Source organism: Uranotaenia lowii, chromosome 2 (genome assembly GCF_029784155.1).
Source record: "Uranotaenia lowii strain MFRU-FL chromosome 2, ASM2978415v1, whole genome shotgun sequence".
Taxonomy (NCBI): Eukaryota; Metazoa; Arthropoda; class Insecta; order Diptera; family Culicidae; genus Uranotaenia; species Uranotaenia lowii.
In genome coordinates, this window is record NC_073692.1 from 381179678 (window position 1) to 381203625 (window position 23948).

General features: G+C 33.4%; 1 protein-coding gene across 10 annotated transcripts in view; it reads left to right on the forward strand.

Moving 5' to 3' along the window:
* The first annotated feature begins 5564 nt into the window (after nt 1–5564).
* The window catches only part of LOC129747911 (uncharacterized), a 212017-nt gene continuing 193633 nt past the window's right edge, over nt 5565–23948 (forward strand). For 3 of the 10 annotated variants that reach the window (XM_055742328.1, XM_055742324.1, XM_055742331.1), the window contains exon 1: nt 5742–5871. The gene's annotated coding sequence lies outside the window, so the exon portion shown is untranslated. Of the gene's footprint in view, nt 5651–5741; nt 5872–23948 lie in introns of those variants that run through there. The other 7 variants (XM_055742329.1, XM_055742316.1, XM_055742317.1 and 4 more) reach the window with 6 other exon arrangements.

Sequence of the window (23948 nt, forward strand, 5' to 3'; positions counted from 1 at the left end):
AAACGAATAAAAATTTCCTGATATAAAATAATTTTAAAAATTTTAATTTTCAAAATTATCACATTTATTTACTTGCTTTCAAGTAGCTACTAATTGTTTAAACTTTAACTGGATAGCTTTGCAATTTTGAGATTTTGATTTAAACATCTTAATATCTATTCACCTTTCAAATATACTTTGAAAGTAAGTTTGTCCACGTGGACATGACTCAAACCCCTACCCCCCTCTCCGTGGACAAGCGTGGACATTTCCATACCCCCCTCCCCCCCTAAGTTGTCCACGTGGTATGTGAACGGCCCCTTAAAAGAAGGAAAGCAACGTGGCTCGCTCGAACCTCGGCTCTCTTGATTCGAAAGAATGGACGACTTTCCACTCTCCGCTCTTACATTTTGAAGCGGTTAAGTTTTTCAACCAGTGTGAAGTGGCGTAACATGGCTCATTTTAGAACGCCGGTTCTTTTTCTAAGAGCCACGGTTCGTTCGTTCTTTTTGAAGAACCGGTTCAAATGAGCGGCTCTTGAGCGCTCGCGCTTCACTAACTAATCGGCTCGGTGTCTGGCTGACTTTTTGACGGCTTTTTATGTTTGTTCATCTTCCACCAATGAGGAAAACAGATAGCAACAAATAATAACGACGAACGAAAACGCAAGCAAGTGAAAAGGAGATAGAAACTAGATAGCATGAGGAAATAATGTTCTTGGTAGTCATAGGAGGCTCTGGAAATAAAAGAGCAGATTTGAGACGTTTGTTATCACGAAAAGATATTTTTTTAGAGCAAGTTCAAGCGTGTTAGGAAAAAGGGGTAGAAATTTGAACACTTGTAGCACATTTTGAAAATTTTACCATGCTTAAAGGATTGTGACCAGTAAGGCACAGATTTTTTGACTGTTGAAAATTGTCATAACAACCCGCCAACTGCTGCTGTCTTGAACAGTTGAACGAATGAATATTAACATCGTCAGTAGTGAAGTATTTAGGCTTTGGTTTTTGTTTTCATGATGACCCGTGCCACCTTTTTAGAAATTTATATAGGTCGATCTTACACGGGCTGCTTTTCGGGTATACACGCTTATAATTGTTTCAAAGTGAATGGGTAAAAAAATTCAAAGTTGGCATATTTGCTCATAAAATTTTATCAAAAAAATCTAAAGAATAAAATAGCTGATTCATCTGGCCTTGCTCGAGTTCTCAAAAAGGTTTGAAACCATTTCTCATTTTAAGAATTTATAGAACTTTTCACACAGATTTTTAAATGCATGCTATTTTTCCAATAAGGATTGAACTAATTCCACAACAAACGATATAAAGGTTGATACGGTCAAAATTTGGTCAAGGGAAAACGCGTGTAAATCGGTGAAATCGTTTATTTAAATCAAATAAAATTTCTTTTTCAAGTTTAATCAGTAAAAAATTCAGGAAAAATATTCACTTAGGCTTACGCTTTTCCAAATCCGAAATGCCGGGCCTTACGCTTAACCCCTGCCATCAGATTTTGTACAACCACCTTGTCAACCTTCTTCGCCGCAGAAAGCCAGTTTGCCTTGAACTGCTGCTCGTCCTTAGCAGTTTTTTTGGTTTTCTTTAGGTTCCGCTTGACAATGGCTCAGTATTTCTCGATTGGGTGGAGCTCTGGCGTGTTGGGAGGCTTCTTGTCCTTGGGAACCACCTGCACGTTGTTGGCGGCGTACCACTCTATGGCCTTTTTACTGTAATGGCAAGATGCCAAATCCGGCCAAAACAGTACGGAACAACCGTGTTTCTTCAGGAAAGGCAGCAGACGTTTATTCAAACACTCTTTCACGTAAATTTCTTGGTGGACAGTCCCAGAAGTTATAAAAATGCTGCTTTTCAAGCCACAGGTACAAATGGCTTGCCAAACCAGATATTTCTTCGCAAACTTTGACAGTTTCATGTGCTTGAAAATATTTGCTTCCTTTCTCCTTCCTTTTGCCGTATAAAACTCCTGTCCCGGAAGCTGCTTGTAGTCGGCTTTGACGTAGGTTTCGTCGTCCATTACCACGCAGTCAAACTTCGTCAGCATCGTCGTGTACAGCCTCCGGGATCGCGCTTTGGCCGTCGTATTTTGTTTATCATCGCGATTTGGAGTCACTACCTTCTTGTAAGTCGATAGTTCGGCTCGTTTTTTGGCTCGATGCACGGTTGTAGACGATACACCCAGCTGATTTGCGGCATCTCGGAGAGAGAGGTTAGGGTTTCGCTTGAAACTACCGGCAACTCTCTTTGTCGTCTCAGCGGCTTCCGATTTTCGATTTCCCCCCGATCCAGACTTCCTGGCTGTCGACAAACGTTCCCCAAACACTTTAATTACATTTGTAACGGTTGATTTGGCAATTTTTAGTGATTTTGCCAGCTTTGTGTGCGAGTAGCTTGGATTTTCGCGATGCGCGAGCAAAATTTTGATACGCTGCTCTTCTTCCTTGGACGGCATTTTGACAACTGAAGAGTGAATTCCAAAATCAAAATAGGAGAAACTTTCTACACACACACACCTTCAAAATGAGGGGTGTTCAGGTTTCTAAATGCAAAATTGAAAGAAATACGTCAAGTTGAAATTGACCAAATTTTGACCGTATCACCCTTTATGTAAACTTAACCGCTTAACCTGTTCTATAAATCTTCTTAGAAAAGCAGTTTCTTAATCTGAAATATACCAAAAAGGAAAAAAAAACCATTTTTGGCTACTGCAGTTTTCTGCATTACCTTTGAGTCTTAATCGAAGTCCCGTTATTGTCACAGTGATTTTGTTTTAAATTTAAAAAAAAAAATTCGAACCAATTAATTAAGGGAGAGTGGGGTATCATGGGCCATTTTTTCATTGCTCCTAAACTTGTTTATTATAAAAGACTAGCTGATCCCGTCGAACTTCGTTTCGCTTTATAAAAATGCGATAAAATAAAATGACGTTTTTCAAACAAAGTTGCATACTCTTTTTAAATTTTCAGTAAGAGTATTCTTATAAGTTTGTTTGAAAACCACCACCATTAACAACGTACATGTTTATATCCAAAGTCCGTTCTTCAATTGGTACGTATACCCGTATAATTTCCCCAAAAATGTCAAGAAAACTGTTGCTGGTTCATGAGAATGATCCTTTTTCGTTGCCTAACTATTCGAAAATGAATACCCAAAATTCCTGTGTAAATAACTCATTATTTCAAAAAACAGATGGATTCGTCTTACTTCAAAAACCCCGTGGCTAATTTTTACATCCATATAAGTTCGGAACCAATTTCGAATCCTTCTTTTGTCACTCGCAGTAGGAACATCATGAGGGGGGCGGGGATAGTAAAAAATAATGCGAATAACAAATAAAGTGGAATAAATAGCGTAAAAGTTTGTATGCAACAAATAATGTAAAATCATGCGAAATGAATGTCAATATCAAAAATCCATAAACATTCAATATGGACGACCCATTTGGCAGACCCTTTGCACAAAATATGATACCTGAAATCGATTTCCCGTCCCTGAAAACCTGTTTAGGTAACATGGACGACCCTTTTTGCCGACCCATGACTTAAAATTTACACCTTAAAACGATAGAGCTTCCCTTAAAATTTCTATGTGGAAATTTTCATCTCAATCCGTCAATACCGCAGAAACATAAAACAGTTGATATGGGCGACCCGTTTTGCAGACCCCTAACCCTCAATTTAATACCTGCAATCGACTGATCGTCCCTCAAAACATTCATGTTTTAGTTTTCATCACAATCCGATGTATTATAACGCCAATATCGCTAAAAAAAAGTCAACAGGTAATATGGACGACCCCTTCGGACGACGCCTGATCCTAAATTTGATACCTGAAATCGATTGCTCGTACCACATAATTCATAATTCGATTTTTAATAACGCCAACATCGCTAAAAAAATATTTGTCTTGTATGGACGACTCCCTTCAAAACGTAAACAGAAAAACTGAGAACATTTTTCATCATTCCTGGTCCTAATGAGAATCCATACCAAATTTTTGCTCTCTAGGTCTTAAGACGGCTGAGTCTATAGAGTTTTTTTTTATTATAGAGACTTTGAGTAGGTTCAAATGAAACTATAGAGGACAAACAAACAAACAAACACACAGAAATTGCTTTTAATATATATAGATTAAATGAAAAAAAGTAAATGGTATGGTTTTTAAGTTATTTCTAGTCGAGTTCTAACTGTTTTAAAAAAAGTAATATTTTTATGGATTTTGAAAAATGGTGGGAAATTGTGAGCAACCAAATCCAAATTAACCAAATAACTTGCAAAATCTATGCGTTGACCAAAAACTGTAGTTTCATAATTCATTTAGTTATTTGAAAGCAATTTGTGCTGATGAAATAAATGTGGAATTTATTTTCGTGGTTATCGCATGGAATAAAATTGACAAAATATTTTTCATAACTCTTCATTTGGCGTAAGAAAACTAGAAAGACAGGGTAAATATATTTTAAGTTGTGAATGTGATTGAAAACACCAAAATAAAGGTGGTCCAAGATACCCCATATTATGTGGCCCACGATTCTCCACAAGAGGGGATTTGCAAACTGGTTGCATTTGAGTGACTTATTGGTTATTCATGAAAAATCCTTTTTCTATGTGAAAGAGCAAGACAAAACTAAAATAATAAGCATATGAACATATTTTTGTTATGAACTATAGATTTCCCACCGTTGCACTTTGCAAACAAGTATTTGCATTTAATCATATAATTATTTTTTTTTTTCAAGATTTTTAAATAAAAGAAGCATATGATGCTCACATAAGCCACCAACATATAGAAATATAGAAGATTTTTATCTCAACACACAACTGAGATATTTAGAGTAGTCAACGTTTATGCAGACAGATCATTCACGGTCGCCATGTAACAAACTTGGTCAAAAAATAGTTCACTCAATTACATACATCTTCTAAATGAAAAAAAGATTCCATAAAATGCACTATAAATAATGAATTAATGTTAACTTTTGTATTTGTAAATGGAAGCATTCCTCGAATATATGATTTTATGAAGTTTTAGATGTTCAATATAAATTTCAATTAAAACCACTGATAAAAAATACAGTTAAATAAACTTGAAAAAAAATTTCATATGTATTCTTGAATATATTTCAACGTGGAACTGGGATGTTTTTTCGATTACAAGCACTTTAGGAAATAATGATATTTTTTAGAATAAAAAATTCTAGCATCCCTAGAAACACGCGCTTCGGAGAGATCACCAAAATAAACAACATAAAATCGCTCAGCGTCGCTCACAAATAAATTAGTTTCCGACTTCCATAGAGCGACGCCTCTTCCGAAACCAAAAGAGCAAGAGCGCCGGAGTTTGTCCATTATTGAGGTCCCGGTCTTGCGGCTCCCATGAAAACATCTCTAAACGCTTAAAACTGAGCAATAGCTTAGCGCATAAGCGCCAACTAACTGAGCATGCTGACTAAGTCACGACGCGCTTACGCCTCAAGTCTTGGGGAGCGACCGTTTGGTGCCCGGCTTGGCGTGGTGAAGAAAACCACTTCAGTAGAAGTAAAACTACCGCCGAAAACGATTCACTTTTTCTGACCCGCGCGCGCGCCGCCTTCAAAACAGGCACGTGTTTGTGTTTTGGGAATTTTTTCATCCTCCCATCGTTTTTGTTTCTCAGTTGTTTTTGGTTTCAGTTTTTACCTTCATGCTAACAACTATACTAATTCAAAACACTAATTAGAATCCAGCCGGGGTTTGGGATCCATAAAATCGTGCGCGGGTGTTCTTGTGATGCTTTACGGGAGTTTTGAGCTTTTCGATTTTCCTAGGTCGGAAATTTTGGCGAAACACTCCTAAACCATCTCGAGTGGCTTTTTGATTTATCGATGGATTTGTTTGTGAGCTGATTTGTGCTAATTAGTTTCTGTGAATGAAAATCGTGTGCACTTTTCGCTCCTTCGGATTTTTGGGATTTTTTTCTCGCCGGTTCACCAATTCGGGAGCTGAATTCGATTGGTGGTGCCTGGAAGTGAAACCAAATCAGAAAATTAATGGATCGTGGAATGTGTTATTAAATTTGCTTCGTTAGGATTGGAACGTGTGTTTGGTGCCAGCTGGTTTAATTCAGCTAGAAAATTAAAGAGTTTGAGTATGTTTTTGCCTTCCTCCAACGGGATTCAATCCTTTCGAATTTTGAATCGATCTGTGCGGGGTTCGGTTGATGAATGGGGGTTTGATGAATTGTTAGTGTTAAGCAAGGAGGGGTGCTAAATGAAAAGTGAACCGGAAGACAACGGCGAAAAAAAAAATCACCTATGAATAATTACCAATCTGGAGCATTCCGACCACACCGTACCGTACGGAACCGTGGTGAGGTGAATCGTATGCCATTTGTGTATGTGTAATGACGCGGGAAATGGCATTCGATTGCGGTAAATCTGTGGTTGGTCGGCAAAACTGCCAGACAGCAAGCAATCAATCGATCAGCATCAATCGGCAATCGGCAATGGGTGGTTGATTTACTGCTGCTGCTGCTGTTGTTGAAACCTTTGGGAAGTACCTACATGGAGTGGAGGGACTTATTGTCAATCTCAATAACGAACGGATCGCTTAAAATTGATTGACAATCGTCTTTGATTAAGAATGGAAATACTTGGAGCAAGTGGCATTTGGATATCATCATCTCTTGATATGAAATGTACAATTTTTTATATAAGAAAAAATGGAAATGTGAAAAAGGGTGTTAGAAGTCATCTCTTGATCATCATAAGATAACTACAATACATAATCCATAAAATCCATATTTAAAAGCTAATTTATGTACGATAAGTTACTGTGTTTGGAGTGCAGCATGGCGGAACATAAAAATAGTTTGAAAAAAAAACCTTGAGTGCTGAATTATTTCAGGGATTAAACTTTTCAAATAAACGTTATTCGCGTAAAGATCATGACCGAAAATCTTAAGTAGATATGTATATGCTCATTTCTATAGGCCAGCGTTCACCGCCATCAATGTTAAATTTCGTGCCATAAATGCTAAACGCAGCCTTATCTAACTCAACCTCTATACAAATGTGAGTCAACAAACGCATTGCGTTCTAGAGTATGTCACGATATTATCAGCTTCGACGGTATTGCAAGAATCTCCGCAGGCACTTTTTTTTCAATATATGTATTAACTTATACAGGCTGCCAGATTGCTTGGTTTTATCTGGGTTTGCCCGGATATTTAATATAAAATTTGGGAAAAGTATGGTCCGGCTCGGTTGCCGGGTTTCATTGAAAAAGCCCGGTTTTGGCCCGGGTTTATTCCCATTCTCATTCTCGAATCAAGCTTAAAATATTAAACAAATTGTGTTGTAAATTTTTTTTATAAAACGAAAGTTTTGGACAAATTTCATAACAATAATCGTGAAAGATTTTGTCTGATCCAGTATTTTAAGACTAATCATCTTAAAATACTGATCCATGTAAAAACAACAAAAAAATAGTAAGTAATCAAATATGCGATTCACTTATTTGCAGTTCCATTTGCCTCAAAAACATTCAGAATGTTAATTTTTTTTTTAGAATTTAAAGCATTTATTGAGTGCAATATTACGCATTGGTTAAATGTAAAATTGTAGTTTTTTTTGTTCAGATTACATTCTTTCCTTATTATTTAGCTACCATTTTTAAATAAAAAATCCGTGAGAGCGGATCGGGAGAAAAAAAAATAAGGCCACAGATGATCACAGGTGTTGAATGATCGTTTAGCGAGATTATATTTTTTCGTTTCAAGCAAAGATCAAGTTTTATAATGAATATACTTGGCGGATTGTATTTTTTTTTATTTAATTATTTCATTAAATTTGTAAAAAAAAGGCTAGTTCGGCTGGCACTCAAATACTGGAAAAATAAAAATATAATCATAGACTAATAACATATTGTCGTTCATGAATATTGACGCAACTGAAGAAAGTTGAATAACAAACACTGAGTAAATGATTTAAGGTGGCTTATCGACATGACTAAGCATCAAAGTCTATTAAAAAAAAATATGAATTTTCGACAAAAACAATTTTCTGTGACTCGACTCAAAAAAAAAAAAAAGATTTGTTACAGGTATCTGTGATTCCATTAAACAATCATGAAAACATCGATAAATTGAGTCATTTTACTTGAAAATAAGCAAGCTACATTACCAAAGTTACAAGATTTTCATGAATCAGCCATAGAAAGCCTATCCATGTGGTTTCTAAATTAAATTAAGAAAATTTATGAAACTTGTTAAAATCTTCTAGAATCAAGATTTTAATTTATTTTCTTTATTATAGAGACACCAAGCCTTTGGCTGGTTCGTCTCTGCGGACTTTGGTGTATACTCCGTTGAGTTTATAATTTCGGTTTTCTTTATTTGTTACGTTGTTTCATTTGAATATATATATGTGTTCGTTTTACGTCCGAAGACTTACAAATCTTCCTTTACTTAGATTTACGGTGGAGGGATTTGATCCTTAGACCTCAAGCTTACATGCCAGACACGTTAGCCATCGTGCTAAACAGGCACCGCAAGAAGTATCATGAATGTAAACTGTAACTTAGGAAAAATTTGCTTGAAAATCTGCGAAATCAGGAATATTTCAGTGGTTTTGAGAAATTTTCTCAACAAGCAACAAAGCAGTGCATGATCTTATACGGAACTTAAAATTCAAAACAAATTTTTTACCATTTGTAAAAAAATCGGGTCTCCGAGGACAAAATTTTAATTTTGAAAAAAAAAACTCTTCTAATATGCACTCATAAAAAAGGATTTGAAGTCTATCAAATTCATTAGCGATTCAACGTCCAACGCTGAGAAGACAGTAATTTCCTAGGAATATATGTTTCTCACTCTCGCTATGATATAGTTCCAAATGAATTTTAAATAGAAGTGATGAAAGACAGTACCTTCAGTTATAACAAAAAGGAGTTTTCCTAGAAAAAAGTTACAATCTTTATATGAATCAACCTTAAAGTATTTTTGTTTCTGATTAAAAAAAAGGATCAAATGATCCCTCTGTTTGTATAAAAAAATATTCGCAAAATAGTTTAAAATAAAAAAAAATAACTTATTCTAAAATGATCAAGATCTAGTGATGAACCTTTTTATTGTTTACTGATATTATCCAACTGGTGTTCTAAAATCGGTGTTAAATTTCTGTTTTCTTTAAACACACGAATTATTTTTAATTTCCCTTAATCAAAAATGCTTTTGACAAAAGTTTGTCGTTATAATAAAAAAAAACGTTCAGCTCTGCAAACTATCAAGGAGAATTATTTAAAGTACGGCCCACCGCAAAGATTTCAAATTCAAAATGGCCCGTTACTTCAAAAGGTTACTCACCTAAGATCTAATTGAGTTTTCAAACCACTCGTGGGTAGAGAAGATCTTGATATATCATAGAAGATGAAAAATCTTAGCAGATTCTATGAAGAGCTTCGCAAACTTTGGAAAAGAACCATTTACAGTCCAGACTATATTTGGACTTTTCTTTTTTTTCTTTTTTACGAACACATCTCAGTAAAAAGTCAATCAACATTGGAAATATTTAATTTTTCACAACCGCGAAGATATTTTGACCGAAAAACTCCGAAGTAAGATGTTCTGTATTATGAGAAAAGCTGAAAAAATCTACAATTTGGTATTTTTGCGTTATTTAACCCTTCCGAACCCAGTTTTTATTGAACGACCTGTACCACCTACTATAGGGTGGCGTACAATTCCCGATTTCTTCACAAAGAAATGATGTCCAAAATTGGCAAAATATACTTTTTAAGGGCATTTCATTAACTTTAAGGGAAAAATACAAAAAATGTTGTTATTTTTATGAACTTTTCGTACAATACCTCTCATTAATATTTGCACAGAGGAAAAATCAAACCGTATCGTACATTTTTTTAACACATCGCCATATCAGACGAGGTTTTGATTAATTTGCCACTATTTTTTCAATTTTAGCTTAACTTTTGACCAATATCTTCCGATGGGACGAAACTGTGGACAGTTCGGGGTAATAATTTTTTTTTCAAAAACTTAAAAATTATTCTTATTCCAATATATCCCAGGTTTAGTGGCAAACTATCTCCTGATTAAATTTCTCCTTGCAAACTTGCCTATTCATGATTGCTCCAGTGATGAAAATTATTGTCTTTTTTCATCAGCCAAATTTACAATAGTAAAATTTACAATTTGACTTGGCAAATCATCAACTTGTGGGCAAATTTATCCGTGAAAACAAATTTTAACCTATCTGAAACATTATTACCCTTAAGGTTAGAGCGGTAACATTTCTGATCTTGGATTTTTCGATCTCGGGAGTTTGAAATACTTTTTGATCCAATACTTTTCTTTTAAAAGAAAATGAGGGCAATTTAGTGGATATAGCTGTTTCGAAATTAACAAAACATGATTATTTTTGAGCCACTTTAAAGCGTTTTTATGGATTTTCTGCTGGCAAAATCTGACAATAGTGCAGTAAAACCATCATGAACTTGAAGTTTAATCGGTTAGTATAGATGGTAGGTTGCGAAGGGTACATACAAGATTACTCTTTTTGGGCTTTTAAAAACAGCGAAAACCAAAGTTTTTGTATTGAAAATTGTTTTTTTTTTCACAGGAGCAGAATATTGGCAAATCATTATATTTTTTTACAACACAACTAGCAAATACACACTTTAATATACTCGGGACCTTGCCACGAGTAGACATGGCAATTTCAAACGCTGAAATTTGTTTGAAATAGGGTATTTCATAAGTTTTGTCGTTCATCAAAAATAATCTGTCCCATAGCCTCGGTACCGGCTAAACAGCATACGAGCTCTGGAACAAGCAAAAAAATGTTGTTTAAGATTAAGTTAGAATGACTCATTATAAGGCAACACTTTCAGCTTATCGGAGAAATTTTATTTGGACATTTCAGCGATCTACCCTTACTTTTTCGCTTATTCAATATTAAAAATGCTGGTATGAGACTTGACTGCCCTGATGACTCTTAACCGTTGTTTTCGATCATGTGCTCCACTCCAATGCTTGATTTGAACTTTGTGGACATTGTTTACATACTTTTCCATCACTCACACACAGTTATTCTTTGAATAATCCACGGTTTCGTCAGCAGTCAAGTTGATAATGATGGATTTGGAAGGAAACTGTGCGAAATTAGTTTTTCCTTTTTCTCTTGCATCGTAAATGTCTGAAAAACGTGTAAATTCTAAATTTAAAAAAAAAATAGGTCAGATACAGGGTTGCTAGCGAACCGGGAAAACCGGGAAAACCGGGAAAAACTTTGGAACTTCATCTCGTCACCGGGAAACCGGGAATTTCGGCTCCTCACCGGGAAAATTGTCATGTTTGAGATTTTTTCACGGAATTCCAAAAATATTTTCAAAATTATTTCTAAATTTAAGAATAGTTTTTGACGGTTATGATATAGATTCATCTCATAAACGCTTATTTTCGTTCATTAGCAAACAAACGAAGTTTGAATCGCTTCTTTAACAAATTGCGGGGCTATATGAGATTTTTAATTTTTTTCACTCTCCGCAAGTTATTATAGTTACAAGCATAACTCCAAAGGACTGAACATTTTTTCTCGTTTATATGTCTTATGTGAAAATTGTATAAAAAACAAGCTTCTGTCGAAATGTAAGGTCCTTACCCTGATACAAAATGATATCTTACATGCAAACGATTAAAGGTCAGCCCTGTCTTATACACGATTTTCTATATTTTCACAAATCTTTAGTTCAAATGACTAGGGCACTACTAAAGATATTCATTGTTTTGTATTGAAAAAAGAATACATTTTTTTCTAAAACATGTCTTTGGATTTGCGCAAAAAATATAACTGCATTCAGAAAATAACTCAATATTTTTTTGCAATATAATGATTTAAAGTTTTGTAAGACAAATCCCCATTCAAGTTGACATGCTGATTTGATATTAAGTTCAGATGTATTTTTTAACATTTTTCTATACAAACTATACATTTTTTCTAGAACTCTATGAAAAATTCTAGAAAATTCACATTGGCTGAAAAGTGCTGCATTAGTTGCAAGAACAATTTTTTTGCAAAACTATTGAAATTGTGGAGCAAAACAACGGATAGATGCCAATTTCGTTAGATTCGTTTTAAAAAATCATGAAATCCTATCAATTTGATACGAAAAGACTACGCGTTAAAAGACGCCAATGTATTTGTCATGTTCTCTAACCGGTTAACAAGTTTTTGAGGCCTTTTCTAATATCAATCTGGTTGCACTGCTTATCGCAAAGAGTAGAACAAGGTTGTTTTCTGACTTGAATTCTGCGCGGGAGAACAAATTAGTAATCATGGCAGACTTTTTATCATGTCCGATTTATTTATACCGACTTCTAGTAATCATTTTTACGATCGTTTACTTATTGGGTGGGAATTGCGATTCGCATTAACATTATTAACGATTTCATTTCTAATGCGATTTACAATACCAACTTGAAAATCAAAACACTTGCAAAACAAGACTTTGATGATTTAAGGGAATCATCAGAAGGCCACAGTCAAAATTTGAGCTGAATCTGATAACGGGTAGGGACTGCACTGAATTGCAAGTGTGAAAGGGATTCCGAAACATTGTGTTCTGAAGAAGCATAATATCAATTGCCTTTAAAATATTGAGAACAGTTTTCCAAAATTAGCTGAGGACGTCAAGGAAAACTTTTTTTGTGTGAAATTTTTTTCATTTTCTCATCTAAATTATTTGAAGACACATTACGAGGAGGGCCCTTGGAAAAAGAAACCCTTCCAGAAACATCTCCTGAACCTCTTCTGTTTCCGAAGATTCCGACCGTAACACCAAAAGGAATCGATTATTTCCAGGCTTTAATCCCTGCTGGGTTCCGCTATGCCGACATTGATTGGTTTCGCAGCTCGGATGGTTTGTTTGGATGGGCGTCCCGATGCGAGCTACCGGCAGCCCCCCAGCCATGTTGAGGGAATTCATGTGGAGTCCCGTCGACTGTTATCCGTAATTGAATTAAACTGTGCATTATTATTTTCTCCGTTCTCTTCGTTCACACTTTTTTTCTCCTTTCCTCAGGCATTAGCCATCATCATCAGAAGCCCCATCAATCCACGCGATTCGATTAAAGAATGCCGCGTTGATTTTCAATTGAAGGGGGAAAAAAATTCGGACCGCAGTTAATTCAAGTGCTATGTTTGGGAATTGAGAGGCGTAGCTGTCACTCCATTCCAAACAAAAAAAAAGACTGTGTTTGGTGGGAGGATTATTTTTCTTATCGTTTTTATTTTTTCATATTCTGGACATGTCAAGTGATAGTTTTCTGCTGCGTTGAATGTGAACTTGTTGCATGAACTAGCAGCAGAGACATGATGAAGTCATTTTCGAACAGTTGAATTCGCTTAATGGGGTTCGTGCATTGCAAAGCGATAAATTTATCCGAAGAAACGTTAATGAAATCGTGACCGAAAGATATTGATGCGCAAACCAGGAAAGGGAAAATGGTTCGTGATGGAGAAATTTGTCGGAAAATGAAATTTTGATTGATTTTTGAGAGTCGTATAGCTTATTCTCAACTGGAACCTAATGGGGTTGTAGATAAAGCCTTTTCCTGAATTTCCTTAGCTTCAATTCAAGCATTTTTTTTTTTAATAAAACCCAAATGAGATTCAAATTTAAACATTTAAAGTAAAATTTGAAATTATGAAATCCAATGTGGTTCTCAAATTCAGCTTTCCGAATCCAGATTTCACAATCACATTTAAGATTTCAGATTCAGATTTCAGATTCAGATTTCAGATTCAGATTTCAGATTCAGATTTCAGATTCAGATTTCAGATTCAGATTTCAGATTCAGATTTCAGATTCAGATTTCAGATTCAGATTTCAGATTCAGATTTCAGATTCAGATTTCAGATTCAGATTTCAGATTCAGATTTCAGATTCAGATTTCAGATTCAGATTTCAGATTCAGATTTCAGATTCAGATTTCAGATTCAGATTTCAGATTCAGATTTCAGATTCAGATTCAGATTTCAGATTCAGATTTCAGATTCAGATTTCAGATTCAGATTTCAGATTCAGATTTCAGATTCAGATTTCAGATTCAGATTTCAGATTCAGATTTCAGATTCAGATTTCAGATTCAGATTTCAGATTCAGATTTCAGATTCAGATTTCAGATTCAGATTTCAGATTCAGATTTCAGATTCAGATTTCAGATTCAGATTTCAGATTCAGATTTCAGATTCAGATTTCAGATTCAGATTTCAGATTCAGATTTCAGATTCAGATTTCAGATTCAGATTTCAGATTCAGATTTCAGATTCAGATTTCAGATTCAGATTTCAGATTCAGATTTCAGATTCAGATTTCAGATTCAGATTTCAGATTCAGATTTCAGATTCAGATTTCAGATTCAGATTTCAGATTCAGATTTCAGATTCAGATTTCAGATTCAGATTTCAGATTCAGATTTCAGATTCAGATTTCAGATTCAGATTTCAGATTCAGATTTCAGATTCAGATTTCAGATTCAGATTTCAGATTCAGATTTCAGATTCAGATTTCAGATTCAGATTTCAGATTCAGATTTCAGATTCAGATTTCAGATTCAGATTTCAGATTCAGATTTCAGATTCAGATTTCAGATTCAGATTTCAGATTCAGATTTCAGATTCAGATTTCAGATTTAGATTTCAGATTCAGATTTCAGATTCAGATTTCAGATTTCAGATTTCAGATTTCAGATTCAGATTGAGATTCAGATTTCAGATTCAGATTTCAGATTCAGATTTCAGATTCAGATTTCAGATTCAGATTTCAGATTCAGATTTCAGATTCAGATTTCAGATTCAGATTTCAGATTCAGATTTCAGATTCAGATTTCAGATTCAGATTTCAGATTCAGATTTCAGATTCAGATTTCAGATTCAGATTTCAGATTCAGATTTCAGATTCAGATTTCAGATTCAGATTTCAGATTCAGATTTCAGATTCAGATTTCAGATTCAGATTTCAGATTCAGATTTCAGATTCAGATTTCAGATTCAGATTTCAGATTCAGATTTCAGATTCAGATTTCAGATTCAGATTTCAGATTCAGATTTCAGATTCAGATTTCAGATTCAGATTTCAGATTCAGATTTCAGATTCAGATTTCAGATTCAGATTTCAGATTCAGATTTCAGATTCAGATTTCAGATTCAGATTTCAGATTCAGATTTCAGATTCAGATTTCAGATTCAGATTTCAGATTCAGATTTCAGATTCAGATTTCAGATACAGATTTCAGATTCAGATTTCAGATTCAGATTTCAGATTCAGATTTCAGATTCAGATTTCAGATTCAGATTTCAGATTCAGATTTCAGATTCAGATTTCAGATTCAGATTTCAGATTTCAGATTTCAGATTTCAGATTCAGATTGAGATTCAGATTTCAGATTCAGATTTCAGATTCAGATTTCAGATTCAGATTTCAGATTCAGATTTCAGATTCAGATTTCAGATTCAGATTTCAGATTCAGATTTCAGATTCAGATTTCAGATTCAGATTTCAGATTCAGATTTCAGATTCAGATTTCAGATTCAGATTTCAGATTCAGATTCAGATTTCAGATTCAGATTTCAGATTCAGATTTCAGATTCAGATTTCAGATTCAGATTTCAGATTCAGATTTCAGATTCAGATTTCAGATTCAGATTTCAGATTCAGATTTCAGATTCAGATTTCAGATTCAGATTTCAGATTCAGATTTCAGATTCAGATTTCAGATTCAGATTTCAGATTCAGATTTCAGATTCAGATTTCAGATTCAGATTTCAGATTCAGATTTCAGATTCAGATTTCAGATTCAGATTTCAGATTCAGATTTCAGATTCAGATTTCAGATTCAGATTTCAGATTCAGATTTCAGATTCAGATTTCAGATTCAGATTTCAGATTCAGATTTCAGATTCAGATTTCAGATTCAGATTTCAGATTCAGATTTCAGATTCAGATTTCAGATTCAGATTTCAGATTCAGATTTCAGATTCAGATTTCAGATTCAGATTTCAGATTCAGATTTCAGATTCAGATTTCAGATTCAGATTTCAGATTCAGATTTCAGATTCAGATTTCAGATTCAGATTTCAGATTCAGATTTCAGATTCAGATTTCAGATTCAGATTTCAGATTCAGATTTCAGATTCAGATTTCAGATTCAGATTTCAGATTCAGATTTCAGATTCAGATTTCAGATTCAGATTTCAGATTCAGATTTCAGATTCAGATTTCAGATTCAGATTTCAGATTCAGATTTCAGATTCAGATTTCAGATTCAGATTTCAGATTCAGATTTCAGATTCAGATTTCAGATTTCAGATTTCAGATTTCAGATTCAGATTGAGATTCAGATTTCAGATTCAGATTTCAGATTCAGATTTCAGATTCAGATTTCAGATTCAGATTTCAGATTCAGATTTCAGATTCAGATTTCAGATTCAGATTTCAGATTCAGATTTCAGATTCAGATTTCAGATTCAGATTTCAGATTCAGATTTCAGATTCAGATTTCAGATTCAGATTTCAGATTCAGATTTCAGATTCAGATTTCAGATTCAGATTTCAGATTCAGATTTCAGATTCAGATTTCAGATTCAGATTTCAGATTCAGATTTCAGATTCAGATTTCAGATTCAGATTTCAGATTCAGATTTCAGATTCAGATTTCAGATTCAGATTTCAGATTCAGATTTCAGATTCAGATTTCAGATTCAGATTTCAGATTCAGATTTCAGATTCAGATTTCAGATTCAGATTTCAGATTCAGATTTCAGATTCAGATTTCAGATTCAGATTTCAGATTCAGATTTCAGATTCAGATTTCAGATTCAGATTTCAGATTCAGATTTCAGATTCAGATTTCAGATTCAGATTTCAGATTCAGATTTCAGATTCAGATTTCAGATTCAGATTTCAGATTCAGATTTCAGATTCAGATTTCAGATTCAGATTTCAGATACAGATTTCAGATTCAGATTTCAGATTCAGATTTCAGATTCAGATTTCAGATTCAGATTTCAGATTCAGATTTCAGATTCAGATTTCAGATTCAGATTTCAGATTCAGATTTCAGATTCAGATTTCAGATTTCAGATTTCAGATTTCAGATTCAGATTGAGATTCAGATTTCAGATTCAGATTTCAGATTCAGATTTCAGATTCAGATTTCAGATTCAGATTTCAGATTCAGATTTCAGATTCAGATTTCAGATTCAGATTTCAGATTCAGATTTCAGATTCAGATTTCAGATTCAGATTTCAGATTCAGATTTCAGATTCAGATTTCAGATTCAGATTTCAGATTCAGATTTCAGATTCAGATTTCAGATTCAGATTTCAGATTCAGATTTCAGATTCAGATTTCAGATTCAGATTTCAGATTCAGATTTCAGATTCAGATTTCAGATTCAGATTTCAGATTCAGATTTCAGATTCAGATTTCAGATTCAGATTCAGATTTCAGATTCAGATTTCAGATTCAGATTTCAGATTCAGATTTCAGATTCAGATTTCAGATTCAGATTTCAGATTCAGATTTCAGATTCAGATTTCAGATTCAGATTTCAGATTCAGATTTCAGATTCAGATTTCAGATTCAGATTTCAGATTCAGATTTCAGATTCAGATTTCAGATTCAGATTTCAGATTCAGATTTCAGATTCAGATTTCAGATTCAGATTTCAGATTCAGATTTCAGATTCAGATTTCAGATTCAGATTTCAGATTCAGATTTCAGATTCAGATTTCAGATTCAGATTTCAGATTCAGATTTCAGATTCAGATTTCAGATTCAGATTTCAGATTCAGATTTCAGATTCAGATTTCAGATTCAGATTTCAGATTCAGATTTCAGATTCAGATTTCAGATTCAGATTTCAGATTCAGATTTCAGATTCAGATTTCAGATTCAGATTTCAGATTCAGATTTCAGATTCAGATTTCAGATTCAGATTTCAGATTCAGATTTCAGATTCAGATTTCAGATTCAGATTTCAGATTCAGATTTCAGATTCAGATTTCAGATTCAGATTTCAGATTCAGATTTCAGATTCAGATTTCAGATTCAGATTTCAGATTCAGATTTCAGATTCAGATTTCAGATTCAGATTCAGATTTCAGATTCAGATTTCAGATTCAGATTTCAGATTCAGATTTCAGATTCAGATTTCAGATTCAGATTTCAGATTCAGATTTCAGATTCAGATTTCAGATTCAGATTTCAGATTCAGATTTCAGATTCAGATTTCAGATTCAGATTTCAGATTCAGATTTCAGATTCAGATTTCAGATTCAGATTTCAGATTCAGATTTCAGATTCAGATTTCAGATTCAGATTTCAGATTCAGATTTCAGATTCAGATTTCAGATTCAGATTTCAGATTCAGATTTCAGATTCAGATTTCAGATTCAGATTTCAGATTCAGATTTCAGATTCAGATTTCAGATTCAGATTTCAGATTCAGATTTCAGATTCAGATTTCAGATTCAGATTTCAGATTCAGATTTCAGATTCAGATTTCAGATTCAGATTTCAGATTCAGATTTCAGATTCAGATTTCAGATTTCAGATTTCAGATTTCAGATTCAGATTGAGATTCAGATTTCAGATTCAGATTTCAGATTCAGATTTCAGATTCAGATTTCAGATTCAGATTTCAGATTCAGATTTCAGATTCAGATTTCAGATTCAGATTTCAGATTCAGATTTCAGATTCAGATTTCAGATTCAGATTTCAGATTCAGATTTCAGATTCAGATTTCAGATTCAGATTTCAGATTCAGATTTCAGATTCAGATTTCAGATTCAGATTTCAGATTCAGATTTCAGATTCAGATTTCAGATTCAGATTTCAGATTCAGATTTCAGATTCAGATTTCAGATTCAGATTTCAGATTCAGATTTCAGATTCAGATTTCAGATTCAGATTTCAGATTCAGATTTCAGATTCAGATTTCAGATTCAGATTTCAGATTCAGATTTCAGATTCAGATTTCAGATTCAGATTTCAGATTCAGATTTCAGATTCAGATTTCAGATTCAGATTTCAGATTCAGATTTCAGATTCAGATTTCAGATTCAGATTTCAGATTCAGATTTCAGATTCAGATTTCAGATTCAGATTTCAGATTCAGATTTCAGATTCAGATTTCAGATTCAGATTTCAGATTCAGATTTCAGATTCAGATTTCAGATTCAGATTTCAGATTCAGATTTCAGATTCAGATTTCAGATTCAGATTTCAGATTCAGATTTCAGATTCAGATTTCAGATTCAGATTTCAGATTCAGATTTCAGATTCAGATTTCAGATTCAGATTTCAGATTCAGATTTCAGATTCAGATTTCAGATTCAGATTTCAGATTCAGATTTCAGATTCAGATTTCAGATTCAGATTTCAGATTCAGATTTCAGATTCAGATTTCAGATTCAGATTTCAGATTCAGATTTCAGATTCAGATTTCAGATTCAGATTTCAGATTCAGATTTCAGATTCAGATTTCAGATTCAGATTTCAGATTCAGATTTCAGATTCAGATTTCAGATTCAGATTTCAGATTCAGATTTCAGATTCAGATTTCAGATTCAGATTTCAGATTCAGATTTCAGATTCAGATTTCAGATTCAGATTTCAGATTCAGATTTCAGATTCAGATTTCAGATTCAGATTTCAGATTCAGATTTCAGATTCAGATTCAGATTTCAGATTCAGATTTCAGATTCAGATTTCAGATTCAGATTTCAGATTCAGATTTCAGATTCAGATTTCAGATTCAGATTTCAGATTCAGATTTCAGATTCAGATTTCAGATTCAGATTTCAGATTCAGATTTCAGATTCAGATTTCAGATTCAGATTTCAGATTCAGATTTCAGATTCAGATTTCAGATTCAGATTTCAGATTCAGATTTCAGATTCAGATTTCAGATTCAGATTTCAGATTCAGATTTCAGATTCAGATTTCAGATTCAGATTTCAGATTCAGATTTCAGATTCAGATTCAGATTTCAGATTCAGATTTCAGATTCAGATTTCAGATTCAGATTTCAGATTCAGATTTCAGATTCAGATTTCAGATTCAGATTTCAGATTCAGATTTCAGATTCAGATTTCAGATTCAGATTTCAGATTCAGATTTCAGATTCAGATTTCAGATTCAGATTTCAGATTCAGATTTCAGATTCAGATTTCAGATTCAGATTTCAGATTCAGATTTCAGATTCAGATTTCAGATTCAGATTTCAGATTCAGATTTCAGATTCAGATTTCAGATTCAGATTTCAGATTCAGATTTCAGATTCAGATTTCAGATTCAGATTTCAGATTCAGATTTCAGATTCAGATTTCAGATTCAGATTTCAGATTCAGATTTCAGATTCAGATTCAGATTTCAGATTCAGATTTCAGATTCAGATTTCAGATTCAGATTTCAGATTCAGATTTCAGATTCAGATTTCAGATTCAGATTTCAGATTCAGATTTCAGATTCAGATTTCAGATTCAGATTTCAGATTCAGATTTCAGATTCAGATTTCAGATTCAGATTTCAGATTCAGATTTCAGATTCAGATTTCAGATTCAGATTTCAGATTCAGATTTCAGATTCAGATTTCAGATTCAGATTTCAGATTCAGATTTCAGATTCAGATTTCAGATTCAGATTTCAGATTCAGATTTCAGATTCAGATTTCAGATTCAGATTTCAGATTCAGATTTCAGATTCAGATTTCAGATTCAGATTTCAGATTCAGATTTCAGATTCAGATTTCAGATTCAGATTTCAGATTCAGATTTCAGATTCAGATTTCAGATTCAGATTTCAGATTCAGATTTCAGATTCAGATTTCAGATTCAGATTTCAGATTCAGATTTCAGATTCAGATTTCAGATTCAGATTTCAGATTCAGATTTCAGATTCAGATTTCAGATTCAGATTTCAGATTCAGATTTCAGATTCAGATTTCAGATTCAGATTTCAGATTCAGATTTCAGATTCAGATTTCAGATTCAGATTTCAGATTCAGATTTCAGATTCAGATTTCAGATTCAGATTTCAGATTCAGATTTCAGATTCAGATTTCAGATTCAGATTTCAGATTCAGATTTCAGATTCAGATTTCAGATTCAGATTTCAGATTCAGATTCAGATTCAGATTCAGATTCAGATTTCAGATTCAGATTTCAGATTCAGATTTCAGATTCAGATTTCAGATTCAGATTTCAGATTCAGATTTCAGATTCAGATTTCAGATTCAGATTTCAGATTCAGATTTCAGATTCAGATTTCAGATTCAGATTTCAGATTCAGATTTCAGATTCAGATTTCAGATTCAGATTTCAGATTCAGATTTCAGATTCAGATTTCAGATTCAGATTTCAGATTCAGATTTCAGATTCAGATTTCAGATTCAGATTTCAGATTCAGATTTCAGATTCAGATTTCAGATTCAGATTTCAGATTCAGATTTCAGATTCAGATTTCAGATTCAGATTTCAGATTCAGATTTCAGATTCAGATTTCAGATTCAGATTTCAGATTCAGATTTCAGATTCAGATTTCAGATTCAGATTTCAGATTCAGATTTCAGATTCAGATTTCAGATTCAGATTTCAGATTCAGATTTCAGATTCAGATTTCAGATTCAGATTTCAGATTCAGATTTCAGATTCAGATTTCAGATTCAGATTTCAGATTCAGATTTCAGATTCAGATTTCAGATTCAGATTGAGATTCAGATTTCAGATTCAGATTTCAGATTCAGATTTCAGATTCAGATTTCAGATTCAGATTTCAGATTCAGATTTCAGATTCAGATTTCAGATTCAGATTTCAGATTCAGATTTCAGATTCAGATTTCAGATTCAGATTTCAGATTCAGATTTCAGATTCAGATTTCAGATTCAGATTTCAGATTCAGATTTCAGATTCAGATTTCAGATTCAGATTTCAGATTCAGATTTCAGATTCAGATTTCAGATTCAGATTTCAGATTCAGATTTCAGATTCAGATTTCAGATTCAGATTTCAGATTCAGATTTCAGATTCAGATTTCAGATTCAGATTTCAGATTCAGATTTCAGATTCAGATTTCAGATTCAGATTTCAGATTCAGATTTCAGATTCAGATTTCAGATTCAGATTTCAGATTCAGATTTCAGATTCAGATTTCAGATTCAGATTTCAGATTCAGATTTCAGATTCAGATTTCAGATTCAGATTTCAGATTCAGATTTCAGATTCAGATTTCAGATTCAGATTTCAGATTCAGATTTCAGATTCAGATTTCAGATTCAGATTTCAGATTCAGATTTCAGATTCAGATTTCAGATTCAGATTTCAGATTCAGATTTCAGATTCAGATTTCAGATTCAGATTTCAGATTCAGATTTCAGATTCAGATTTCAGATTCAGATTTCAGATTCAGATTTCAGATTCAGATTTCAGATTCAGATTTCAGATTCAGATTTCAGATTCAGATTTCAGATTCAGATTTCAGATTCAGATTTCAGATTCAGATTTCAGATTCAGATTTCAGATTCAGATTTCAGATTCAGATTTCAGATTCAGATTTCAGATTCAGATTTCAGATTCAGATTTCAGATTCAGATTTCAGATTCAGATTTCAGATTCAGATTTCAGATTCAGATTTCAGATTCAGATTTCAGATTCAGATTTCAGATTCAGATTTCAGATTCAGATTTCAGATTCAGATTTCAGATTCAGATTTCAGATTCAGATTTCAGATTCAGATTTCAGATTCAGATTTCAGATTCAGATTTCAGATTCAGATTTCAGATTCAGATTTCAGATTCAGATTTCAGATTCAGATTTCAGATTCAGATTTCAGATTCAGATTTCAGATTCAGATTTCAGATTCAGATTTCAGATTCAGATTTCAGATTCAGATTTCAGATTCAGATTTCAGATTCAGATTTCAGATTCAGATTTCAGATTCAGATTTCAGATTCAGATTTCAGATTCAGATTTCAGATTCAGATTTCAGATTCAGATTTCAGATTCAGATTTCAGATTCAGATTTCAGATTCAGATTTCAGATTCAGATTTCAGATTCAGATTTCAGATTCAGATTTCAGATTCAGATTTCAGATTCAGATTTCAGATTCAGATTTCAGATTCAGATTTCAGATTCAGATTTCAGATTCAGATTTCAGATTCAGATTTCAGATTCAGATTTCAGATTCAGATTTCAGATTCAGATTTCAGATTCAGATTTCAGATTCAGATTTCAGATTCAGATTTCAGATTCAGATTTCAGATTCAGATTTCAGATTCAGATTTCAGATTCAGATTTCAGATTCAGATTTCAGATTCAGATTTCAGATTCAGATTTCAGATTCAGATTTCAGATTCAGATTTCAGATTCAGATTTCAGATTCAGATTTCAGATTCAGATTTCAGATTCAGATTTCAGATTCAGATTTCAGATTCAGATTTCAGATTCAGATTTCAGATTCAGATTTCAGATTCAGATTTCAGATTCAGATTTCAGATTCAGATTTCAGATTCAGATTTCAGATTCAGATTTCAGATTCAGATTTCAGATTCAGATTTCAGATTCAGATTTCAGATTCAGATTTCAGATTCAGATTTCAGATTCAGATTTCAGATTCAGATTTCAGATTCAGATTTCAGATTCAGATTTCAGATTCAGATTTCAGATTCAGATTTCAGATTCAGATTTCAGATTCAGATTTCAGATTCAGATTTCAGATTCAGATTTCAGATTCAGATTTCAGATTCAGATTTCAGATTCAGATTTCAGATTCAGATTTCAGATTCAGATTTCAGATTCAGATTTCAGATTCAGATTTCAGATTCAGATTTCAGATTCAGATTTCAGATTCAGATTTCAGATTCAGATTTCAGATTCAGATTTCAGATTCAGA